Source organism: Vicugna pacos, chromosome X, assembly GCF_048564905.1.
Source record: "Vicugna pacos chromosome X, VicPac4, whole genome shotgun sequence".
In the NCBI taxonomy this organism is placed as follows: Eukaryota; Metazoa; Chordata; class Mammalia; order Artiodactyla; family Camelidae; genus Vicugna; species Vicugna pacos.
In genome coordinates, this window is record NC_133023.1 from 37,616,229 (window position 1) to 37,642,477 (window position 26,249).

General features: G+C 42.3%; 1 long non-coding RNA gene across 2 annotated transcripts in view; it reads right to left on the reverse strand.

The window, feature by feature from the left end:
* Nucleotides 1-19,341, reverse strand: part of LOC116277747 (uncharacterized) — a 39,411-nt gene extending 20,070 nt beyond the window's left edge. For both annotated transcript variants that reach the window (XR_012067422.1, XR_012067423.1), the window contains exons 1-3: nt 19,165-19,341; nt 18,287-18,388; nt 16,944-17,045 (exon numbers count right to left, since the gene is read on the reverse strand). This is a non-coding gene — a long non-coding RNA (uncharacterized lncRNA). The remainder of the gene's footprint in view (nt 1-16,943; nt 17,046-18,286; nt 18,389-19,164) is intronic.
* Between the last annotated feature and the right edge of the window lie 6,908 nt (nt 19,342-26,249).

Genomic DNA, 26,249 nt, shown 5'->3' on the forward strand with positions numbered 1-26,249 from the left:
ATTTTATCCAAATCCAACAGGGCATTAGCACTCAAAATGTCACACTGTAAATGATTCCATGTCATAAAAGTGTTCTTCAGAAAAAGTAGAATCAAAAGCATGACTTTTCTTTTGAGGTAGTCTCCATTTTGTACAAAATATATTTCTACCCAAGTCCTAGGGATTCTTGCTTTATTTTGCCAAATTTCTCCTCTAGAAAATTAGTTGTTACCATAGTAATATTTACCCACCCTGATATCATTTCCCGCTTGCTTATTCTAGGGCTTTTGCACATAGCAACCACACAGATCTCCACTGCAAGCTGCTCACAGCGCTCGGGTCCTTGGCAACATTCAGGAACAAATATATCTTTAAACTATGGGGACATTTAGCTGAACGCCATAGTTTCAGACGTCTCTAAAGTGCTATTTGTGCTGAATGTATCCCAGATCTGTCAATTCTTATGAGTAACATATCTCTCTTCATCTTCATCCAACTCGATTGGTGAGAGCTACGAAAGAATAATCTGGTTCATAATTTTGCTCATAATTCCTGTATTTTGGAGCTAAAGACATTAATTCCCAGCATATCTAAGCAATTGATTCTTTAAGACACAGGCATTTTATCACTTAAAAATTACTGTAAATAAATGATATCATCTTTCTTCCAATTTTGAGAATATTCTAGTCTTTAACGTAAGAACTTGGCAGTTACTAGGGTAGTGATTTGAATCAATGGAATGTTGGTGGACTGATGTGGCATGGTCAACATATTTCATCTAGAACTAAGCGGAAAGTCAGATAATGGATAATGCAGTTCTTTGCATGAAGTTTCTCCTGTTTGTTGACTAAGAAATGAGGGATGGATTAACGCCCACCTGAGGAAAACTCATCACAGTTGGGCAGGGGTCCCAACACAGAAAGAACCTGTATCTCTTTCAGGAACAAGGTTTACCAGAAATGAGACTTGGTTATACACATGCAAGCACACACAAATACGTGGATAGAGACATAAATGTATATATGCATATTATTTTAATATTATCTAACTATTTAAAAGTATTTATGCATATATAGTATGTATAGTATTTTAAAAATATACCTACAACCATATAGAACAAAGCGTTAAGGAAATTGAACTAAAATGTAAATTAAGATTAAATCCCCAAAAGTCCTAATGAGAAATGTCTTTTTATTTTTTTAATGTTTACTCTATGCCCATTTATAGTAGGAGGAAAAGGGTTTCGAATCATAATAGGGGACTTTTTCCAAATTGTATCCACCAGCAGGTCGTCCCAGTCTAATGATTCATGATCTCTTAGGTACACGATGGGGTTTCTTACCCCAGAACGGGGTTTGCAATGAGTCACCCCGTGGCTGATTCACTTTCCTCGATGACTAAGTTGTGCAGGAGTTTGTCAGTGAAGGGCCCACGGCCCACCACAAGGCGGCACCCCAGGGAAGGAAGAGCCTGAGATTGGCAGGTTTGGAAGGGAAACAGTCACTGGGCTGCAGGAGAGAGCTAGCATACATCCACGAAAAATATAAAAACATACACAGTTCATTGATGAACTACTACACTGTGTAGGAAAGTCAGCGACAGAGCAGCATCTTCAGTCCTCTGAAAAGGAGTGGTTGAAAGATTTAACGTTAAGTCCAAAAAGTGGCAGTTAATTTAACCTATGGTCAGGGCCCTAACACAAACAGATAATTCGGAAGAAGAGAAATAAAAACCTCATCAGTGTTAGATTGACTCCTTTTTTATCTAAAGAATCAAGACTCTTCCGACACCTTTGCTCAAGAATTTCACACACGTCCAAATAGCTATCTTTCATTACTGATACCAGAGGTTGACAAATCTTTCCCATAAATGGTCATACGTAGTCTCTGTCACTCTGCTGCCATTGTGTTGTTGAAATCAGCCACAGACCATCAACTAAAACGGCATGGTTGAGTTCCGATAAAATTTATATCGACAAACACAGGTGCACATTTGCCCTAAAGCCAGGCAAACACCTCACATAGGTTGGGCATCTGAGTTTGTAAAGGATTTTTAAACCCCACTGCATTCAGCGCCTCCCTCCAGTGAGTTAGATCCGCTGATATCTACACATAATCCACACATAAGGAAACTCAAGGACAAGATGACCATCAAAGAACAGGAACAAGCAGCACAAAAGATTCTTTAGTTCAAGAATCATCACTTTGTTCCAAAGACTCAAGATGTTACATGTTAGATTACTTGTAACACTGCTTGAGTTTCATCTCATAAAAACCTAAGACTTCCGAGATTCAAATAAGCCAAACAAAATATCATGGCCCAATAGCTTGTAAGCAAGATCAAGACTTCCAGATAAAATAACATCGCTTTTCTTAGAAGTTAAAAAGGAAGAAAACAATGATTCTAAATAATTACTGTTCTAACTATGCCTATTTTAAGTAAAGAGGTATACTTTAAATTTTTTTAATTTTACCTAATTATTATTATTATTGATGTATTCATCGGGGTCAAATTGAAAGGCAAATAATTCAAAAAGAAAACTTCTTTTAAAACAGCATTTCTAAGGACCATCTACCTCAGTGCTATTCAGCTTCTAATACACAAAGGAATCCCCTGGGGATGTTGCTGAAATGCACACTCTGATTCAATAAGTCTAAGGGAGGAGCCCAAAGTCCTGCATTTCTAACAAGCCCCCCAGTTGCTGGGAAGGCTGATGGCCCGTGGACCACCCTTTAAGTAACAAAGAATACATAATCACCGGGGAAATGTTGATATTCGCCCCTTGGGGATTCCTAGGGACCAGGAATTTAAAATTAGCTCCCCCCAAAAGTAATTATGCACTTTTTAAAGGAATTTAAGGAGACTAATGCACAAATGAGGCGGATCTTTTCTTTAAACACTAGAAAATCCACAACGGTTGTGTATATTTGAGTTAAAACTCAAGAAAGTCGAGTTCCATCCAAACAGGGGCACTGAAGTGGCTCATTCAGTAACATGGTACTAACTACTATACATAAAATAGATAAACAACAAGGTCCTGCTGTATAGCGCAGGGAACTATATTCACTATCTTGTAGTAATCTATAATGAAAAAGAATATGAAAACGAATATATGTATGTATATGTATGACTGAAACTTTGTTATACACCAGAAATTGACACATTGTAACTGACTATACTTTAATTTTTTAAAAATTACATCTTTAAAGGAAACTAACATTGGCTAGCAGTTGATTCCATGTCAGGCAAAGTGATGCTTTCAACACATCACTTTTTAAAATCTTTCCACTTCAGAGGAAGCACCTGCAGACAGAGCCTCTGCTTGAGGTCAGAATCTGGATTCAAAACCCACCAGTCTGTCTATATTTACTACTTTTATTTATTTCTATTTTTGTGTTTTAAACCTCTCTTTTCCCTTCCTGGTAGTAAATGGGATCATGACTCCCAATTACTTCTCCCTCTCTAAAATCGGGTTGCTCAACCTGTGGGCCGTCATGGGGGAGAAGTGTGTGTGCCCACCTGGCGGACTCTGGGTTTGGCCCCAGGACACACTTTGATCACACTTTGAAATGTGAGCAGATATGTCACCAACCACCTGCAAGCAGAGGTTTTAACTGTGTTGCGTGGTTTGGATTGTGTTCCTGCTCTCAGCCAAGAGAACAGCATGTCCCAGATAGTAACTGTTCTCTCAGTATTACTTTTAATCAAAAATTGGAAACAATCTACGCCTATTAAAGATAATAAAAACACATGAGAGGAAAAAATACATAATGTAAAATGCAAGAAGTACAATGTGACTATGATTATAGCTGTGGGAAAGGACGACATACATATGCATGGGAACAAAAGGACTCCAAGGAAATATATCAAAATATAATCAAGATTTTGGTGAACTTTCGGTCAATTTTTGTCCTCTGTTGTCTACGTCTGTTACAGTGTCATACGGCTTCGATAAAATTCCAATTCATCCTCAGATTTGAAGGCAAGGCTTCTTAAAAATTAGTATAAATCACGAGTATGTGTTGCAAAAAAGGGAAGATGTCACATCTCAGAATTTCTCTCTTTATGTGCAGTGAACCCTCAGGGTCACCAGTTACTAGCAGTGTGACCTTGTGTAAGTTAACCGCTCTGTGCCTGCTTCCTCATCTAAAAAGGACTTAATATCTATTTCTTGGATTATTTAGCACATTCCATATGGTGACAGGCAGAAAGCGCATGACTCAGAAGGGACCTCTCTTTCACTACAGCTAAGATCACAGAAAACCGATATGATTATATCTGTTATAGAAAAGAATTTATCAGTGAAGCATTAACCAAAAATAATATTCAAGACAATCTGAGACCCGCAGCAATCCATGAACTTTAGCTCTAAGGAGATCCTACAGCACATACCACTTTTAAGGACCCTTGTGATTACAGAGGGCCCACCCAGATAATCCAGGATAATCTCTCTATTTTCAAGTCAGCTGAGCACTCTTAAATTCCAACTGCAACCTTAATTCCCCTTTGCCATTTCACATGTTCACAGGGTTCAGAGATTAGGACACAGACATCTTTGGAAGGCCATTATGTGACCTAACCTAGTACATTGTGGTACTTGGTGTAAAATAACTCAAGATTTAATGACTAGCTGATGTCACAGATTCCCACAATACAGCACAATGTGCACCTCTCTTTTCTGATTTTATATCTTGATGTTCCCTGTGGTTGAGCAACATTCAGCCTCTTAAATCAGAAAAGCACTTCTCTACATAGCAAGTGTACTTGAATGAACGAATGCGTTCCTGCATGTATTCAGCTGCGAGGGCCAAGTCTGAGCGAGAACCGCAGTCCCTGCCCAGGAAGCACTCTCTGAACACGGAGGGGGCAGGGGACAAAACTGGAAATCCCAGTGGCACTGAAATCGGGGCTGCGAGAGAGACTGCCGAAGTTCTGTGGAGCTGCCGCTGAGGATGCTGGTAAAGACTTCCCTGAGGAAGGCACCCCAGGGGCAGAATGCGGATGGAAGAAGAGAAGCAAGGGGCCGGAGGCATGGCTCAGCTGGGTGTGTCAAGGGTGCGAGGAAACAGCCCCCCTCCGTGTTGGCTGGAAGACCAGAGAAGGAGAGCGGGCGGGGGGTCTCTGGGTTGCTGCTGAATTGCCCTGCAGAAGGACATCATCCAAAAAAAAAAAAAAATCAGACGAGGAGAAGAAAGCCAGCCTAGATCCCCGAGGAGGGATCAAAGAGGCCAAAAGGAGGACGAAGTGCCCAGGAGCTGGGGAGCAAGTTGTCCCTATGAGAGGCCAACAAACAAATTGCAACCATTGGGGGAGTGGGCGGAGCAGGGGGCAAGAGAGAGGCAGAGAGTGAGAAAAAGGAAAGAAAAAGAGGAGCAAGAGGGAGACAGAGGACAACAGGGAGGGCGGGGAACTTTTCTGGGGTACCACCAAGCCCCCCCATCACTGTGCTTGCATACCCCTGCGTAAGGAATACATGGAAAAATTATATAGACAGTAAGGGGCACGGCGGTTGCCAGGGGCTTGGGGGAGATGGCCGTGGGGAGTTACTGTTTAATGGTGGTAGCGTTTCAGTTTTGCAAAACGAAGAGCATCCTGGAGACGGATGCTGGTGATGGTTGCGCGACACTATGGATGTATTTAGAACCACTGCCGTGTATAACGTAAACACGGTACAAGCTAGCAAGTTTTACGTCCTGTGTATTTTACCACAATAAAGAAAATGAAAAAAGAAAAAGAAAAAAAGAAAAGGAATGAAAGTAAACGGCTTACCCATTTCTCTTTCTAGTAGCCAAGTACTGAAAAGAAGTAGGGTGTGGGACAAAGTAAAAACAAAACAAGAAATTCTGTGACAAGCTTGGGTACCTCCGTAGGCCAAAGAGAACCAGCAGAAAGGGAAAGAAAGATAAGACACAGATAGGATAAGGGCTGGAATAAATCCTGGAGGAGGCAAACGGGGTCAGAATCAAAAGCACATGTTGTTGGGGGGGGCGGGGAGCAGCTTCGGGTGAGAGGTGGAGAACTCTCTCCTCTGAAGCGGGAGGGGAGGCACCACCACCAGGACGGGAGTGGGGGCTGTGAGGCAGGAGACAAGTGAGCGATGTCAGGAGGTTAGGGAGAAAGGAAGTGGAAAATCCCAGTGTTTGAAAGCAAAAGAAATCTCTTTATTTCGCTCCTTGACCGACATTGTAGAAGTAATTGTCCAACTCGAGGTTTAAACAGAGAGCAAACACTTACTGGTCCGAGTTGTGGGCTTCACCGCGAAGCAGCTCTGTTCCCTTAAGTCAGTTAACGTCTCTAAATTGCATCTTTAAAGGAGGAGGATTTGCGAAAATAATCCTACCATCCCAACCAGCTCTGCATATCGAGGGCTTCAAAGAGAGAGCTTACACCTTGCATACAGTGTCAGCTTACCTAGACCACTTCCCTCCCACCCACCCTCCCACAAAAAGTGAAAGGGGAACAAAAGTCAAGGTGAATATAATTTAAATACCCTTGGGCTGTTTTCCCATCTCACTTCTGACAGTGACAGCCACAACAAACAGATGGTTACTGCTGACAAGGTGTCGTTCCAGTCCTAATGATAATGGACGTTTTTACAGCTCCTTAGTGTTTATAAAGAGCCTTCATACATGAAGTGAAGTTTTAGTGAATCGTCACAACAGCCCTGAGAAATAGGTAAGAATGCTCTCCTATTCTACCCATTTCCGGTTGAGAAAACTGAGGCTTTATAGACATTGAAGATGTGCCCGAGGCCCCCAAGCAGATGAACGATAAACCTGGGATTTGAATCTAGGCACTCACAACTCAAAGGTACTTTTTTTTTTTAATTGTTTCTTAGAGAGAGACACATAGCTTTTGGTGTCGCAAACAGAAAATCCATGAGTCAAAAGAAATTGGCATGGCCGTATTCTTTTCATTGATCCTGCAATATAGTTTACTGAAATGCAAGTACAGTCTTAATTTCCAAGTGAGGAACGACTGGAAGCCAAAGGGCAGAGAAGGAGAGGACTAGGATTCAACTATTTCAAGATCCTCATCCTCAGGATGAGAACACAGGCGTCTCCTGGGACAAATGACTTGTGGCAGGCAGAGCTCACACTAGACCTCAGAGCTCCCACTAGCCCCGGGGCTCTCGGCACCAGCCACGTCTCACACAGCTTCAGAGAAAAGTCAGCAACACAACTGCTCCCTAACAATGAAATGGTTCCAATTTCAATCATTTGAGGGGCTCTTTCTCTCCTTTAACATGTGCAAACCATATGGATGCTGTCTATTCATGGTACTAGAATTCTTTGCAGCAAATTCGTCTTACGAACGGGAGGGTCTGTAATGACAGTCGTGCCTCATTTTAACACAAAATAGAAGAAAATGTATCCAAGAAGGAATCCATCTGAGAGAGCTTGAAACCAACGGAAACTACCTCCATTACCATCTTCTACCTACAAAAAGGTTTCTAGACAAATTAAAACTGAAAAAAACTGAACAAATGCAATGGAAGTATTTTGAAGGGGACCATATTGTTTAATATATTCCCATTTTCCTCCTTTGGAAGGATTGGAATGAGTCAGCAGGTGCTTGCTACCAAAATTACTTTTATCACGAAGCTGAAAAATGTTTCACGTTTAAACAGAAGACCTCATGAGCAGAATAGATGAGGACGTGAAAATGATGCATTCTGAAATTGCAGATCCCATTTTATATGTTTCATGCAGGGAGGAAAAAAAAGGATGAGTCTTCCATTAGACCATAAAGGACTCCAAAAAAGATAAAAATGTTATTTACAAACCAGAAATAGACAGACACAGAAAATAAACTATGGTTACCAAACGGGAAAGAGGAGAGGGATCAATTAGGCACTTGGGATTAACAGATAAACATTACTATATGTAAAGTAGATAAACAACAAGGAGCTACTGTATAGCACAGGGAGCTATATTCAATTTCTTGTAGTAATCAATAATGGAAAAGAATCTGAGAATATATGTATATATATATATGTGTGTGTGTGTATATATAATTGTACACTTGAAACTAACATTGTAAATCAACCACACTTCAATAAAATTTTTTTTTAAAAATACTGAAATATTTTAAAAAAGAATAGTAAATGAAGGGAGCCCTTCTGAGGTGAGCAGATAATCACTGATCTTCCTGTGGGAACTTTGGGCTCATATGGATGAGACTTAACCAGGAGAAAGGATTTCTACTGAGGAAAAGAAACCAGCAAAGCTTTTCTGATGAACATGCAAAAGCCAGTGTGACAGATGGAAAATACTGCCATTTGTTCCGTTCTGGAGCTGGGAGAGGGAAGCTGAGCTATTAAGGCTGAAGATTTCTAAAAAGTCAGAGTGAAGTCTCCAGTTTCACAGGGCATCGGAGATGAAGTTTTTATCAACGTAGGAGTGTGGCCTCAAATACATAACCAGCTTTCTCCTTGAGACAATCACAAGAATTTGAAATTAAGGGGACAGGAGACTAAGCCCAAGACTGCCAAAGGGGAAAATTTAATCTCCCACGGTCTTTCAGCGCTAAGAAGGCAAAGATCCTCTAAAGTTTCAATCAAAAGTCCAGGAGCGAAAAAAAAAAAAAGAAAGACACTTGCAACCTGTACATTCAATTTCTGATGGAGTGAAGGTGATCAGCACCTCACTGTGATTTATCCAACAGAGGAAAATAAGGAAATCGTCTCTGGAGGAAGATGTAACCTACAACTAGTAAGATTCTTTCACCCACTGTGTCTGGCACAAAATTAACAAATTCTTAAGACATGAGAAAAGCTGCAAGTAAATGTAACCAATATTCAAAAGGAAAAAAAATACAACAGATGCAGGCTCACAGAACATTCAGATTATTGGATTCAGTATACAAGACCTTTAAACTAACTGATTATCTGGTTAAAAAGGAAGGAAATGGATGAAAAGATGGAGAATTTCAAAAGAGAATTAGAATCGATATAAAAAAGTCAAATGGGCAGCCTAGAAAAATTAAGTATCTGAAATTAAGAAAAATACAGTGTCTGATATTAACTCACTGGATGGGTTCAATACCAGACTAGAGATAGCAAAAGACAGGATTCATAAACTTAAAGATAAAGGTTGATAGAATAAACAACAAGTTTCTACTGTATAGCTCAGGGAACTATATTCAATATCTCGTAGTAAGCTTTAATGAAAAAGAATATGAAAAGGAATACATGTATGTATATGCATGACTGAAACATGATGCTGTACACCAGAAACTGACACAACATTGTAAGCTAACTATACTTCAATCAAAATAAACAAATCAATAAATAATTCCAAAAGAAAGGTTCAGGGAAAACATCCATATTAAAACTCAAATAGAAAAGAGGAAAGGAAAAAAAAAAAAGAACAGATCCTAAGAAACATGATTATGTGATTGGAGAGCCAGAGGGAAGTGAGGACAGAAGAGGACAAAAGCAATTATCTGAAGAGCCAATGGCTGAGAATTTTCCAATTGATGAAAGACATCAACCTCCAAATTCAAGGTCGGCAGACCAAAACAGGATGAATATAAGGAACACCATACCTGGATTAGTGAATGTCACATGCTTAGTACAAAAACTTGGCAAGCACTGAGGAAGTCACATAGCAATGCCCCCAAACTTAGTCCAATACAAACTTAGCCTTCCTATTCTTGAAAAGGTGAGGATAAAGAGGTCAGTGTAGGGGTAGGCACTCCATTCAACATTAAGTTTACACTCTTTATTAAGATTATAGTCACTCTGCTCTTGACCCACTACAGTAAAATTCTACAATGGCATAAATCGTAATATACTATGATGGATCAGTGCCTCCTGGTTTCCACCTAGCCACTGATCGCCTTTCATTAACCTTACTTATAATCATGTAATTCTACATTTTATGCAATCAAAAAATTTTAATCGCAATAATAGTTTTTAGAAGCTAATAAAATTAGGGGGAAAAAAACACAACCACAGCCTTAAGACTGATGGGGTGTCAAAATAAGACGGGACTTTAAAGATAAATAGTCCAACCCTTATGTTAGAGATGACATAACTGAAGCCCAGAGCAGTAAGAATGATGTGTCCAGCCCCATGGCTATTTAGAAGCCTACTGGGAACCAGAGCAGCAATGTTTCTCTCTCCACATAGTATAGATGTATTTATACATCAGTAAATATACACATTATGCAACATGTTGGGAATATGATACATAAAATGTTTTACAATATTGTCTATAATATCAAACTAGCTCTTTTAGAAAAACAAAGCATGAGTTAACCTATAAATGCTATCTCAATCAGCACCCTATTGCAAGCTGCTAAAATTCCTTGATTTGATAAATTTTTAATAGAGAAAAAATATTGATTTTCTAACTCAAAATTGTCGTGGCCTTCTGAAAACATTTCACTGTGGCCACTTGAATTTATGTTGTCATGTTAAATAAACTGCGCATGCAATCCAGAGATTTAATAAGAAACTGATCGATAAATAGGGTACAGTAAGTGAGATAAGAACTACATCTTTTGTTCGCTAAAAAACAAAAGGAAAAACATCTCATAAGAAAAAGCTCCAAGAAGATATTTTTATCACAAGTGAAAGTTCTATTTTCACCCATAAATAGTAGCACATCTGTTATGTGGACAGAGGCTTACTTGAGTTGTGGATTTTTCATGCCTCTAAACTGTGTCAATGGCCGATCTAGGAGTGGTGCAGAGCAGGAGAAAAACACGTGAGAGAGGTCATAAGGGGTCTTTAGGGGTCTTAAGGCCCTTTAAGTGCCTCCTATTCTTTTAGGCTTTTTGGCCGCCTATCAGTTCATCTGTATCTCTAGGATTAGTAGAAATAAGCTCGAACGATGTAAAATTTTTATCTGTTTTCTTAAACTCCTTCAACCAGCTCTCCCGAAACATACAGATGTGTACTAAAACCAAGTTCTGGGCAAACTCAAACCTACCCATGGTTACTATATTATCTCTGGAAAACTGGCCTCGCTCATGCTTTACTAAGAACATTTACTAGTGTACATTTCATGTATATTGCAGCTAGGTTCCTCCTTGTATAGAGTAAGGATGCTTCCTCCTAATGTGCTCTCTTCCTTCTATAGGATTCTTCAATAGGTAGTAGATCAGAAACATTTAGATTCATGTGTCCACTCTGAAGAGTTTGTAACAGCTGGAAAAGCACACAAACACGAAGACTAGGTAAACTGCTGCTATTTCTCAGTAGGAGGACAGCTTCAATTTTCTCACGTGGTAACGGAGAACACGGATGCACAGCCCAGATCAATTAGATCTGTTTTCACTTCGTGACATTCTCCTCTTCCAAAAATGCCTCTTAAATCAGATGCTAGAGACAAATCCGTGGCAAATTCTCAAGGGTGCTCCGTAACAAGGAGGTCCCCAGGGCCCGAGGGTATATACAGCAGAAGACAGCCCACAGCACCAATGGTACTTCATCAACGCCAGAGGAAACTGGGACTGTCTCAAATATACTTTGGATAAAAGGACAAGGAGAGAGGACTTGAGGGGAGCGCCGACGGAGGATGCTAAGAACCACGGGGCTATCTTGGTTGGGGCTCCTCTTAGATGCACACAGACGCCATTAGTCAGGGTCAACTTTTGTTCTCCCTGCTGGTGACCCAAGTGGAAGCAGCCCTCTGGCCCAAGCCTCATCTAATCTCATATTCCTGTTCCTAGCTAAGTGTAAAAATGGCTGTAATTAATCTCTCTCTCTCTCTCGCCATCCCTCTCTCTCTCTCTCTCTCTCTCTCTGCTCCTTGCGACATGACTGCAGCTCCTCCCTTCAGGAGAGGGAATCTATTTCCCCACCTCCTGAATCAGGGGTGGCTTTGTGACTTGTTTGGGATAAGAGAATTCAGAGGAAGTAACCTGGTACCCATTGCAAACCTAGCCCTCAAGAAATCCTGCATGCCTCCACACTCGCTTAGAACCCTGCCACCCACAGTGTTAACAAGTCCAGGCTAGCCTGGTTAAAGCTGAGAAATCATGTGGAGAGGAGCTGAGGCCACCCCGAAGGAGCCATCCCCCAACTCACCCAGCAAAAAAAAACGTGCCCAGATCCAAAGAAGTGTCCAGCTGAGTCCTGTCCAAACTGCCAACCCACAGAGTCAAGAGCAAACTAAATGCTGGTTGTTTTAAACCACTAACCGAACCAATATTGCGGTGCTTTGTTAAGCTTCTTCATGAATTATTTATTTAGTGAACATTTGTTAAATGCCTTCCATATCCGCAGCAGTGTTCTGGGGGTATAAGGATTAATATGCGCTAGTGCCTGCAATTACGGAATCATGCCTCTAACTGCACCGAAGGAAGTATGAATAACAGGGTCGACTTCGAGGAAAAGAAGGCTTGCTCGAAAGAAGAGGTCACGTGTGAGCTGGCTTTAAAGGGAAAAAACTGGGAAGTCACCAGTGGACAGGAACAGACATCGAAGTAGAAGCAGCAGTGTGTGCCAAAGCACAGACGCAGGAAAGAACTCAAGGAATGTTCTAGGAATGGAAAATAGTTTAAGACAGATGGCTTGCGGGGAGGAAACGGCCGATGACAGAGCCGGAGAAGCAGGTTGAAGGCAAATAATGAAGGGTGTCATACTGTAAATCAGGTGACGGGATTTGAATGCCTCTCGGGGGCGTGCAGAGCTACAAATCATTTTTTAGGAGGAAATGACATGATTAAATCTGTCTTTTAGGAAAAGAAAGCTGATGACAGGTGGAGGATTAGAGGTGAGAGGAAGAATCGGGGAGATCAATTGGGAGGCTATTATTACAAGCCCATGGGGGACCTGAACCACAAGGTAGCAAATATAGAGAAGAGAAGATGCCTTTGAATGATGTTTCAGAGACAGAAGAAGGACCCAGCAGCCTTGACAACCAACTAAATCTGGGCTATGAGGGTGATAGAAGTTGCATGGGAGGATCGGGGGCAGTGCCAAGATTTCTACTTTGGGATCCTAGATGAATAGCAAATATATTAATGAAGGCGTAACAGCAGAACAGCAGACTGGAAAGGAAAAAATGGATATCTTTTATAAAGTTGCCGGGGTATCTAGTGGGAGATGATTAAGAGGCAAGTAAGAACATGACCTGGACCTTGCATTGAGGGATGGGTGGTGGGAGCAGGAGATCTAAGACCTGGGGAATCTTCAGGACACAGGGCAGGGGGAGAGGGACAGCTCAAGACAAGAGCAAACGTGGACACGAGGCATTCAGGGGAAAGATGCAGATGGAGACGAGAAAGCAGCAGATATTTCAGAGGCAAAGGAAAGAAGTAGCAACAAACAAGGGTCAACCCTCCTTTGGGGATGGAAGAGAGGCAGAGAAGGATCATTCAGAAAGTCTGGATGACAATTAAGGAAAAATTGGAGACCATCCATTTTGCCACACTCTTTCCTCTGGCCAAGTCATCATCCACTGGGCTCTTCCCTAGGGTTCCTCCCACTTTAGAGGGACCCTGAGGTCATAACTGGGGGGAGGAGAAGGCAACAGGAGCCACTAGAGTCAGAGCATCTGTGTCCATGTATTTTATTGAAAAACACACTTTTTTCCAAACCCCTCCTGGCACCTGCTGCAGCAAAGAACATCACTAACTTTCATCTTTAGGGTGCTTTTTTGGAAATACACTTCTGGTTAATTTCCTGCATCCAAACTGATTGCCTTTATATATTCTCAGTTAACTAAAAGGGAAGGTTTTTTTTAAAAAATAACCCCAAAGGGGTCAAAGATTTTATGCAAAGAACACAGAAAGCAATAGCCATAAAAAATGGATTATTAAAAATCATCAAAAAAAATACCATGAAGACAATGAGAAGAAAAGCCAGATTGGGAGAAAAAATCTGCAATACATACATCCAACAAAGGACTCATGTGCAGAAGATAAAAGAAGTCTGACAAAGAACAAAGAAAAAGACAAAAGATTTTAACAGGAATTTCACCAAAAGGTATCCAAATGCCAAGAAGTAACTGAAATGGCATTTAACAACATTACTCACCAGGAAACATGAAGTAGGACCACAAGGACCATCTCGCACCCATTAGGATGGCTACCATCAAAGAAACAAAAACAAAAACAAAAAAACAAAAAAACAGAACATAACAAGCATTGGCAAGGGTGTGGAGAAACTGAAACCTTTGTACGTTCTTGGGAATGCAAGATGGTGCAGTGGCTATGGAAAACAGTATGGTGGGTCCTTAAAAAATTGCAATAGAATTACCATGTGATCCAGCAATTCCACTGCTAGGTATGTACCCCCAAAATAAAACCAGGGTCTCAGAGAAATATCTGTACACCCATGTTCTTAGCAGCATTATTCACAATAGCCAAAAGGCAGCAGCGACCCAAGTGTCTGCCGACAGACAAATGGAGTAACAGAATGTGGTGTAGAGTCATGCGATGGAATGTTATTTAGCCTTAAAAAGAAAAGAAATTCTGACACATGCTACAACATGAATGAATCTTAAGGATATTATGCTAAGTGAAATAAACTAGTTATCAAAGAACAAATATTCTATGATCCTACCCATATGAGGAACTTAAAGTAGTCAAATTTATAGATAGAAAGTGGAATGGTGGTCGCCGGAGGCTGGGGGAAGAGATAATGGAGAGTGATTGTTCAATGGGAACAGTTTCAGTTTTGCAAGACAAAAGGAGTTCTGGAGATGGATGGAGGTAATGGCTTCACCACAATGTAAATGTACTTAATACCAATAAGCGTACATTGTTAAATGGTTACAATGGTAAATTTACGTTACGTCTATTTTGCCACAATTTTAAATTTTTAAAAAGTTTAAAGACCCACAAGGAGGTAGCACTATGCCCCCACAAAACTAGCTAAAATTAAAAAAGACTGATAAAACTAAGTGTTAGTGAAAATGTGGAGCAACTGGAACCCTGGTACACTACCGACGGAATTTAAATTGTTACAACCCTCTTGGAAAACTGTTTGGCAGTATCTGTTAAAGCTAAATATAAGTCTTCTCTGTGAGCAGGCAATTCCATTCCTAGGTATATGCTCAAAAGAAGTAAGTGTGTGCACCAAAAGCCACAAGAATACTCATAGAGCCTTTACTCATTTTAGCCAAACACTGGAAATAATCCAACAAACCAACAGAATGGTTAAACACATTGTGGTATGTCCATAGAATGGAATTACTACTCAACAATAGGTGAGAACGAACTACAAATACGCATAACATGGATGAATCTCAAAGACATTATGTTCTGTAAAAAAAGACACACACACACAAGAGTCCCTTCCATGTGATATTATTTATATGGGGGTTAACAGCAGATTAAACTAGTGGCTGGAGTTTGTAAAAATCACAATGTGAAAACAAAATCACAATGTGAAAACAAAATCACAATGTGGTTGCCTTCAGCTTGGCAGTGGGATGAAAACTGACCAGAAGGGGAAAGAGGAAGAACTCTTCTGGGGTGCTGGAAATGTTCTCTATCTTGACCTGGGTAGGGGTCCCATGGGTATATACACATGTAAAAATTCATTGAGCAGTACACTTTAGATGATTGCATTTTGTACACTTTATTGTGTATATGTTATATCTCAAAAATAAAATAAAACATCTCTAAAGCACCTGGTGTCTCTATCATGAGAATGCTCTAATTCCAAAAAGGAATAAAATCTCAACGCTGTGCTTTTTCTTTCTAACTTGGATTAGACCCTACTCCTCTTAGACCCACGGGGCGAGGATGAGTTACTGCCCAGTTTACTGAGTCAGATAATGAATTCAAATCCCACAAATTCCCGTGCAAATTCCCGTGTTCCTAAAGGTCTGTGGGCTTTCCTGAAGCCACTCCATCTCCATGCGATCTTTCCAGTAAACAACCCTTTCAGTCTTTAGAGCCCCCAGCGTGCTTTCTATTGGTAAAGTGTCCCATTTGATCTTTAAGTTAAGCGTCAAAAACAGTATCTGATTTGTTTGACACTCTCACTGGCAGGGGCTAAACAAACCCCTCCACAGCTGTAAAGGCAGAATGTCAAAAAATCACAAGGTATCACCACGTTCTGGCAATGCATGAAGGCATACACCCCCCCCCACCCCAGGAAAGAGAAAGCTTCATTCTCGTAACTGCCATTTTGATCCCCGCCGCCCATGCACAACCACCATCATAGTAACTTTACTTTCCCTGTGAAAAAAAAGGCACCATTAGCTCTGGCCCACAAATTTAAGGAAAGAAAATAAAAATCCACAAAGGTGAACTCTGCCCTCTGCTCTGGCTTCTTTTACTATTCATAATAGTATGCTAGCCAGTGGGTGAAAAAGGGTTTTAATAGGCCAAACTTTGTCATTTAATGATGACCCAAGGCAAATTCTTTTGAATTGCGTCACAAGGAAACACTTTCTGAAATTGAGACCTTGATTGTCTTTGATCCCATATTAACCCCGCCGTTAGCTGAGTCAAGTGGGCGAATTAGGAAGGTATCTCTGACACGCTGGGCTTGGAAAAGCAGCAAGGTAGGGAAGAATGACAAAATGCATTAAAAACAGAAGGGCTGGTTTAAAAGAGGCCGCCTAATGCATCGGTATTCTGATAAGTGAGATGTGCAGTCAACAGTGAGACACCGTTTTTGGAAAAAGCAAATACCATTCTGCTGGCTCAACCCAGTGATTTTGGTAACAGTGTCCCAAAGTAATTTATTCAGAACAATAAAACTGGCAGTTTTATACAGTTTCCGGGGAAGTGCCTTTAAAAGCAGGGACCAAGAAACAACGGGTTAAATGCAAAGGCACGTGGGCACCTCTGTTTTCGAGCAGTCAAAAGTAATGCAGTTTAATAACAAGCAGTATTTGTATTTAAATACACTGTCTGAAATAAAATACACTTGTTTTCTCCTTTGAGAAGACCTCAAGATACATTACACTTCATAAAAGTCTATGTAAATGTCAAGATTCTGGAATGCAATCATTATAAAGCTGGATAGATGGATTAATTGCTCTACATACCTGTGGTTTTTCAGACCCCTGTGCTTGCTTACTCGGGTATATTCACTCTTATTTTTCGGAAGCCACTTCTGGAAGCTCCCGTCTTGGCTTCTACACTGCCACCTGTAGACGTAAAAGCGAAATAAGCCATGTATTATTCATCAACCACGAATCTTTCCTAGGCATCTGTCAGGGACAATTGGAGGCAAAGTGGCAAAATATTTGCTCCAAGAGATCAAAGTGTTCCTTCTCCTCTGTGTGGAAAACTGGTGAGGTGTCCCTCTCCCGCAATGGTTTGATAAAATTATCTAGAAATTGAACCATAGATAAGTCTCAGATCAACACCACTCTGATCAGGTCATTAAAGAGACGGAGTCACAGAACCATTTTCACGCCAACCTACAACGCATTTCAAGACCCTTCCTTTAAAATTAGAAGACAACTTGACGATTTTGTTAATCGGGTAATTAAGAATTCTGTAAATTGCTGCAAAGACAAAAAGAGGGAAAGATCTAGGCAAAGATGACTTTGTCACATGGTGGTAAAATGTCTATTTAAAATAATATTAATGCTAACACCAATTAGAGCTTTGTCCAATCTAAACAGCAATTAGGTGGGGCATTTTCATCATAAGGCCCTATTCTTGATTTGAATGTGGGTGAGTGCTGAAAGGTCTTTCTGACACCCCACAGATTTTAATACGGGTAGGTATTTTATCTTAAAAAAATGGGGGGTGGGTAGAGCTCAGTGGTAGAGCTCATGCTTAGCATGTGTGAGGTCCTGGGTTCAATTCCCAGTACCTCCATCTTAAAAAAAAATTTTAAACGTAGATGAATAAAAATCCATGAGCAACAACTACCAGTCAAAGCAACCATGAGATGAGAGGGATGTGTGGAGAGGGGAGGAGAGACAGACAGACACACACACTGAGATTCTAGAGTTAATTTAGAATAACAGATCAAACCAGGCTGTGTGTGGTGCGGTGTGGATGTGAGTGAGAGACAGAGACAGACAGACAAGCAGACTACGCCAGGGTGGTGTGTGTGTGTGTGTGTGTGAGAGAGAGAGAGAGAGAGAAAGAGGAAGAAACAGAGACAGACAGACACTGAGATTTCAGAGTTAACTGAGAGTAACAGACAGCACCGCACAGCTGTTGGCCTCCTCCTAGTCCCACAGTCTACCCAGGACAAGTGTCCCAGCTCCAGCACCTTAAGCCAAAAACAACATGCAGCACCCCCTACCCCCCACCCCCACCCCCTAGGCGAGGGAGGGCCAGAAGCCACCCAGCCAGCAGGCCTGCCGAACCCGCTACCCGACCAACCTGGGGGCCGTTTTAGCCCCACCAGGGACCCGTCCCCACTTACCAGTAATTTACTTTAACGCCCCGAAAGCCTGGCTGGGTTTAAGGAACTGCAGCAAATCCAGGAATATGAAGTCTCCTTGAGCCACGCTCCTCCTCCGCCTCCCTAGGACGGACATTCACACACACTCACACTCACACTCTCCCTTCCTTCCCAACCCCGAACGCGCGCTGGGCCATCCCAAGAGGCTCTTTTGGGGGCCCGCCAGCGACCAAGCCTGCTCCCACGTGCCTCCATTAAGCCCTGGTCCAAACGTGCACAAGGCGCCAAGTGCGTGTACGCAGTCAGCCTCCGAAGATAAGTTCAGCAAACCCATTTCCCGCCCCCCCCTTCCCCCCAACACCACCACCTCTGGCCCTGAAAGCGCGAGGGGAGCGCGCGGACTCAGGCACCCGCCCCGGCAGACAATACTCGAGCAACTCCTGCCTTCCCCGCACACGCCCCGGCTGGTCCTGCCACCCCTCTCCCCCGCCCCCAAGGTTCCTACAGTCCCGCGGGCCCGGAGCAGGGGCGTCCTGATGGTGGCTGGGTGGGGATCGCGAAAAGGGGGGCGAACCGCACACACCAGCGAGACTGCAGGCGAGGGTAGGGGGAGGCGCAGTCTTCCCAAGCCGCTCGGGTGGTCAGCTCGTCCGAAGAGGGTTGGGGTGGCGGCAGGGAGCCCCAAGGGAGTGAATTCCGAGGGAGGCAGCTTTTCGGCACCTCTTCCCCACCTAGCACAGCGCGCGCGCACACAAGCGTGCACACCCAGGGGCCGTGCGCCGTCCTCCGGCCCCCGAACCTGGCCAGCCCTCGTCCCCGAGCTCAGTGGCCTGGAAGGGATGGCATCCGGCTCGCGGCGGCCCGGGAGGGGACCGAGCGCCGAGCTCGAGGGTGCCCACCTGCGCGCAGGGTAGCCGTTGCGGCTGGTGCGCCCGCCGGCTGCGCTGTCTCGGCTGCAGGAGGAGGCGGCGGCGGCGGCCCGACCCCCGGCCTCCCAGCGGCTCCTCGCTGCTCCGCGGCGGCGCTCCTCGCTTCCCTTCCTCCCCGAGGGTGAGCCTCCCACCTAGCCCGCAGGTTCTGCCACCGTCCCTCTGCCCGCCGGAGCCTGAGCTGTCCTCCCCGCCCCTTTCCCGCCGCCCCGCGCAGCGCCGCGCTGCGCTCCGCCCCTCGTCCTCCCCCCCGCCTCCCATCCTCGCCCGGGCCCTGCCAGGGGGGCCGTGGGCCCCGCGCCTCGTGCCGCAGATCCCCAGTCCGCGGCGGAGAAGGGTGGAGGGGTTCCGCCTCCACCCCGCGCTCCTAACCCGCTCCCCTCTCCCCCGGCCGGCGGCGGCCGCCCGCACTCGCCCCGCCGCCAAGGGTGTGGGTACCAGGCGCTCTGCCCTCGCTCTTCCGGTACCTCTTCACTCCCCGCAAGGCACCTTCCACGGCCCCGAGGGTGCCTCGTGTCTGGGGTGGGGGGGAGGAAGGGGGTTGGTGAAGCGGGGTGGAGCGTGCCGGAGAGAGGAGGCGAAGAAATTAGCATGTCAACTGCCACGGGATACAAGTTGCTGCCTGTGCCTTGTTTCTGTTACATGAAATACCTGGATGTGCTGCTTCCCGTGTTACCACCGCAGCGATATTCAGAAGCATGACTATAAGATGTCCACGCTAACTGGTTGTGGGGGCTTTTTTTTTTTAATTCAATGATGCAGAAGACAACAGATTCGCTCTTTTTAAAAAGTTCCTTGATATGTATGGCCACATCTCTAATTTTTAAAAATAGCAAAACATAAATAACAGAACAGCTGTGTTTTACAGAAACAGATCCAGCGTGTATGCGTTATTTAAGCCTTCTGTAATTACATTAATTGGATTCGTTTTAAAGTGTATTGTAGGTCTTGCTTAAGAAAATGAGTTCAGATTTTAGGGCTTAGGAACCCGCAAGTTTTAATTTGGCTTTTTGCCATAGTTCTAAAATGTCAATTTCATGGAAATTATTAAATGTGGTTATGTAGGAAAATGGATCCTTTTTCTTCCAGGTTGGCAACATTCTTAGATTTGGCAAAGGACAGATTTATTTTTTTTTTAAGCCAAGAAATAATAAAATTCTCATTCATTTTCTCGTGATGGAATATCTGGTCTGGCAGCTTTTTTTCTTTAGCGTTTTTCTCTGAGACAAACTTTCTTTCTGTTTCCTCTTACACTTGTTTTTTGCAAAAATTTCTCCCTACATATAAAAAAAGCTAGAGATGCCATGATTCTTGAGCTTGTGTTTGCTTAAACGAATAGGAAGATTAATTCTAATTGATTATCAAAATCAACCTTCGGCTCACAATGCTCAATTTCGCACTGATTAACCCTATTCTTCAATTCTGCTTTTAGTAATTTAACCGAACGCTTGAGAACCAAGCAGTTTTTTTTTTTAAGTTTTATCCTGATAAGAATGAAATGCACACTGTTTAATTAACATTTTGAACCAAAATTAAATTCATTAAATTAATGAAAAGCATATTCGGAGTGTCTTTGTTGCTGGGTAAATGAAGACAACGTGCATGATAAACAGCAGACTGAAGAAGAGGCTCCCAAGCAAAGAAAACAGTCTTTAGAAAAACTGATGATCCCCTCTTCAAGGCAAGGATGACAAATACCAGTAATTATGCAAAGAATTGACTGCTGCCTCTCTTCTCTCTGCTTTGGTTTTGTGGCCGGGCCTGCATTTATCTCTTTTGATCATCATAATAAAAGTAAAGTAATTCAGCATTCCAGTGACATTGCTTAGTAAATTAGCAATTTGAAAATGCTTTTATTACCTAATTAATCCAAGCAAATGCCTCCGATAAATCCGATTTTACTCTTACATTTTTGTGTGTGTGCTCCTCCGGAGAAACACTTGCCTGAAATAAAAAAAAAAAAGCTAAAGCAAGCTGGAGAACAATTGCCAACCAGATTTTTCTGCGCTTGTGCGTTGCAACACCGTTGATATTAAGTGACCTTTGGTTCTTAAATTATATATCAGATATTGGTTATGAATTGCTCACTGCTTGCTTCTTTAATAAGTTCCTGTGTGTTTGCTTTGCCTTGCTTATTCCCCAAAGCATGTTTTTTGTCTGCCTCATTGAATCTACCTTTGTCTAAACTATTTTCATTGAACTTCTATCAAAAACTCAGACCCTAATCCATAGTTCACTTGACAATCATCTTTGTCCTTCAAGTTAAGTCTCCCTTGAGCTCTTTGGTAGGAATTCAGCATGATCAAACATCCAAAATTGGAAGGAGAACTTCATCAGGCATGGTTCTAACTAAGAGATAACAATCAGATTTCTCAAAACCAGGAGGGTGTGTCCTATTTGAATAAAAAGAAGAAACAAAACCAGCAAATCCGTTTTGTTCAGGTCAAAACTGAGCCAACAAAAATCACAGTTGAGATCCTTTCTAAGCCCGAATTATGCTGCTATATAAAAAGCACAATTTAAATAACTTTATCCGTATTTTGCTTCACCACTACAAATCCATTGCTCACTGACCAAACATCACTGCTTTTCACATTTGCCTTTTCATTCCTGTACTGTTGAGAATTTTTCACTGATCTTGAAATAAGAAAGTGCAAAACAATTTTTTAATAAAAGAATAATAAGAAAGTGCAACTGGACACAAGTGCTGTCTCCAAAGAATCCTGTGTCACTCGTCATTTGTTTTTTAAAACATTTTATAATGTCATTGATAAGGACAGATCTGAACATCCCATGCAGACCCAAGGAGAGGGGGTTCCAATTAAAAACATGTTTGTTGTAGCAGCTTAATCCTACTGGCATCTCCCATTCCGATCCTCACCCCAGTATAAAGAGTTTTATAAGGCATTAGCTTTCCCCCATGAGAAACTTACTATTTCTTTATTCATTTACTCTTTGGGCTGTGTTATCATTTATAGTGAGCCTGAACATAGTGCAGAGTCTTCTCTCCTTTCTTTCCTATGAGAACTGGGAATTGCGGACCTGGGGATGATTTACAAGGGAAGGGAAGATGACAGGACAGCTCTTTTGCCAGAGCTTCCTCTTCTGGTTCTAAGAAAAGCATGAACTCAATTCCTTCACTTTGGTGGATTGAGGTTAGTGAGCAACATCACTGGCTCAAATTTGCAGAATGCCAGTTACTTTCATTGGTCTCCTTGTGCTAGGGAAAAATGGGACCTGTTATCTCACAAGACAATGGTGACAAAGACAATACCACCCACATAATGCTCAGATTGAAATGTTGATGCTGTGAGCCAAATAAAACTGTGCATGCGTGTGTGTGTGTGTATGTGTGTGTGTGTGTGTGTGTGTGTGTGTGGATGTGCGTGCATATAATTCAAAGCTAAATAGAAACCTGAATACTGTGCTAGATCCTTCAGTTACAAAACCCTTGGTGAGCTCTCTCTTACAGTTTTGGGGTATGTGATAAACTGTTGAGTACCTCAATATTTACCATACTCACAGGAAAGTACCATTTCAGATCCAGATCTTCCCATAAATTTACCAGCTCCAAATATTTAACCATATCATTATATGATAAAAGAAAAGAAAGAACCAAAAACAAAACAAAACAAAACAAAACAAAGGAAGGAAGGGCCAACGTGATAGGATGAATACATGTAGAACTGGTTTGTACGACTGATAAGCACATCAGGTGAGTCAAATCATGGTTGCCTCCCCTATGGACCATTTTGTTTTGGTCTATTTATGGCTGCCAATCAAAGCCTTATTCCTAGACATAGACAAACATTGTTGGTCACCAGATGTTGTGGGTGGAATTGCATCCACCCAAAACGTAAGTCCTGACCCACAGTACCTGTGACTGTGACCTTATTTGGAAGTAGGATTTTACAGAGGTGATTAAGATGTAAGTTAAGACGAAGTCATCCTGGAGTAGGGTGGGTCCTTAATCCAATAGGACTGCTGTTTTCACTGGAGGAGAAGAACAGATACAGACACAGGGGGAAGACACATGTGAAGATGAAGGCAGAGGTAGAGTGATGCTGCCATAAGCCAGGGATCACCTGGGATGCCCAGAAGCTAGAAGAGGCAAGAAAGCATCCTCCCATGGAGGCGCTGCCAGCACCTTGATTTTGGGCTTCTAGCCTCCAGAACTGTGAAACAATACATTTCTGGTTTTTTTCAGCCTTAGAAAAGCAATTCACCAGGGAATCATTAACTCCTGGTAATGCCAGCCCATCCTCTTCTGCACCTAGCACAGAGGAAATGTTCAAGTGTGGGATGTTCAAGAATGATAGACAGAATCATTTCAATACGTGAAGGACAACAGCAGGATAGAATCTTCCAGAAACTGGAAAGAATCTTGAGAATTTACTTAATCTAATTACTCCTCCAAGATGGGACTTGGCTACAACTGAGAATCATAAAGTCACAGAATCTTAATCTGTTCAAAGACCTTAGAGATTTTTCTCTTCTTCTGAGATAACATGATACCTAGACGGTATGTCTTTAAAAGGTGCAGAATGGGATCCTCTGTACACATTGTGCCCTCCCCCCATTCAATTCCATCTCCAGTTGTTGGGTTAAAATAGCTTCCACCTTTTGTCTTAAATTAGCTTTTGGTCTTCAATAGTCCCAAATTAAAATGTAAATCAGTCTGGAAGACTTCCCAGCCTAAACTCTTGTCAGTTCCCAACTTGTACCCTTATCAGTGCGTTGTTCTGTCCCGCCGTCACCTAGGAGAATGCTGAGGTCATACAGTGTCCTCTGTAAGTATTTGCCAAGTTGAACTGAGAAGCCAAGGTTAGCTGGAACTAAATGAAGGATTGAGTGAGGTGGATAAAGGAGAGAGATGGAGAAGAGGGAGAGAAGGAGAGCGCAAGACAGACTTGATTTCCGAGCTCTATGTAGGAGAAAACCTGACAGGGGGCTGAAACATAGGAGTGAAAGGTCAGCTCAGAGCTTTTTTCCTTTGCTCTTCCCAGTCTGCTAAGCGTTTGTGGTGAGGAGGTGAGGCAGGGGGATTTCACCCTCTCTAATAACCTCCATCAGCTCTCACCCCCTCTCCAGCCATCCCCCTAAAATATCTAAGCTGAATAAAAATGATGGACTTGAAATGGAAATATAGCTTCAAGCAAGCCCCACCACAGATCCCATTGCCTGCCCCCACCTCCAAATTCCACTTAGATGCAGTACCTATGTCCTTCCGGAATAGAAATGCTGGAGCTGTCACTGCGAGTGAGGAACTCATTTTGAAACGTATGCCTGGGTGGGTAGCAGGGTATAGCTCAGTGGTAGAGCGCGTGCTTAGCGTACAGAAGGTCCTGAGTTCAGTCCCCAGTGCCTCCATTAAATAAATAAATAAACTTAATTACCTCCTCCCCCCTCCCCCCCCCACAAAAAAAAACCTAAAAAAAAAAAAAGAAATGCCTGGGACAGATCCCAATATAAATCCATAGTCAATATCACAAATCCACCCACTTGTCAATATCACAATTCCCCCCCCACTTGTCAATATCACGAATCCTTCCCCCTTGTTATATTATCCATAAAAGAGAACCCAACACATTTGAGAGAAGTCGGCCCCACTTGAAGATGAATAGAGAGTCTTTAGTCAGAAGTGCCAGGAGGAATACTAAAGAAAGTGTCAATTTTCTGAAGAAAGGAAAACTGGAGTTAATTCTCTGTATGCCTGTTGTTGGATCTTGATACCTAGACTGCACAAACTTTTGAAAAACGTTTGACACGGTCAGGAGCTGCTTGAGGCCTCCTGGATTTATTTCTTCATGAAAATGTGCAGGAGTAATTTAACTATAGCCCACAACGGGAATCAAAGCATTACAATCGAATAAAAACAATTTTTATATTAGATTTTTTTTAAGTTGGGCTTATGAAGAAAAGTCTAAAATGTACTAGTAATCGACTCATGGTATTTTTTTATTAAAGTATAGTTGATTTACAATGTCGTGTTAGTTTCAGGTGTACAGCTAAGTGGTTCACTTATATGTACATATATTCTTTTTCAGATTCTTTTCCACGATAGGTTATTACAATACTCATGGTATTTTGTTACGATGTCTTCAGTAAAAATCTCTTGTCTTTACAATGCACATAAATTCCATCAACCACTAAACTACTTGATGGTATAAATAGGGTGGCCGACTCCTTCCCTGCAAGTTCCACTCAGCAGTTGGGTCCCAGGTCACCAAACCTACTCTGATTCCCTAGGGAGCCAATTCCAGCCAAGAGTGAGGACAAAACTTCCCCAGTGCCCCAGACCAAGGTGATTATTTAGATGGTACCTGAACCTTCAACCCCACTGACCTTCTACCTCCAACACCTCCATTCCCTGCTTTAAATTTCTCTGTCTCACCTGTTTTCATCAAGCATCCTTTCTTTCTTCCTCATCTATTTTTATTGACCACATCTCTGCACTGGAATACACATTCCCTGAGGCCAGGGATTTTTGTCTATTGTGTTTACTGCTGTGGCCCCTGCACTGACAACAGTGTCTGACACATGGTAAGTGCTCAATATATATTGGTGGAAAGAGTGATTGATATAAACATTATGACTTCATATATTTCATGGAATGTTCAAAGCATTCACCTGTTTATTGATAGGAAAGGCAGTTCATTTTTTTTTTTTGACTAATTTTATTCTTTGGAAGCAAAGACCTCAGAATGAAAGGTAGTGTCCAACATTCATGATGGGTACTTCATGTTTTCTTTCCTTTCATCAGCTCAATTTTTATTTCTGAATATATTAACAAAGATATGCCTGATCAGTTTTGAATCATAAGATTTGTCCACCCAAGACCTTTTTGTTTTGCATAAATTTTGTCTTCCCCTGGTTTCTGTGCAGTAGCCCATGTTCCAATGGTAAAGATGGGGAGGAAGGGATTCTGTGATTCAAAGAACATAAGATTCAGCCAAAGGCTGCCCTGGAGAGTGAGGACCATAAGGAAAGGCTCTTAGGACTGTGGGTTTTCTGCCTTCTTTGCTCTCTAGCTTCTGTCCTGCAAATGTCAGATC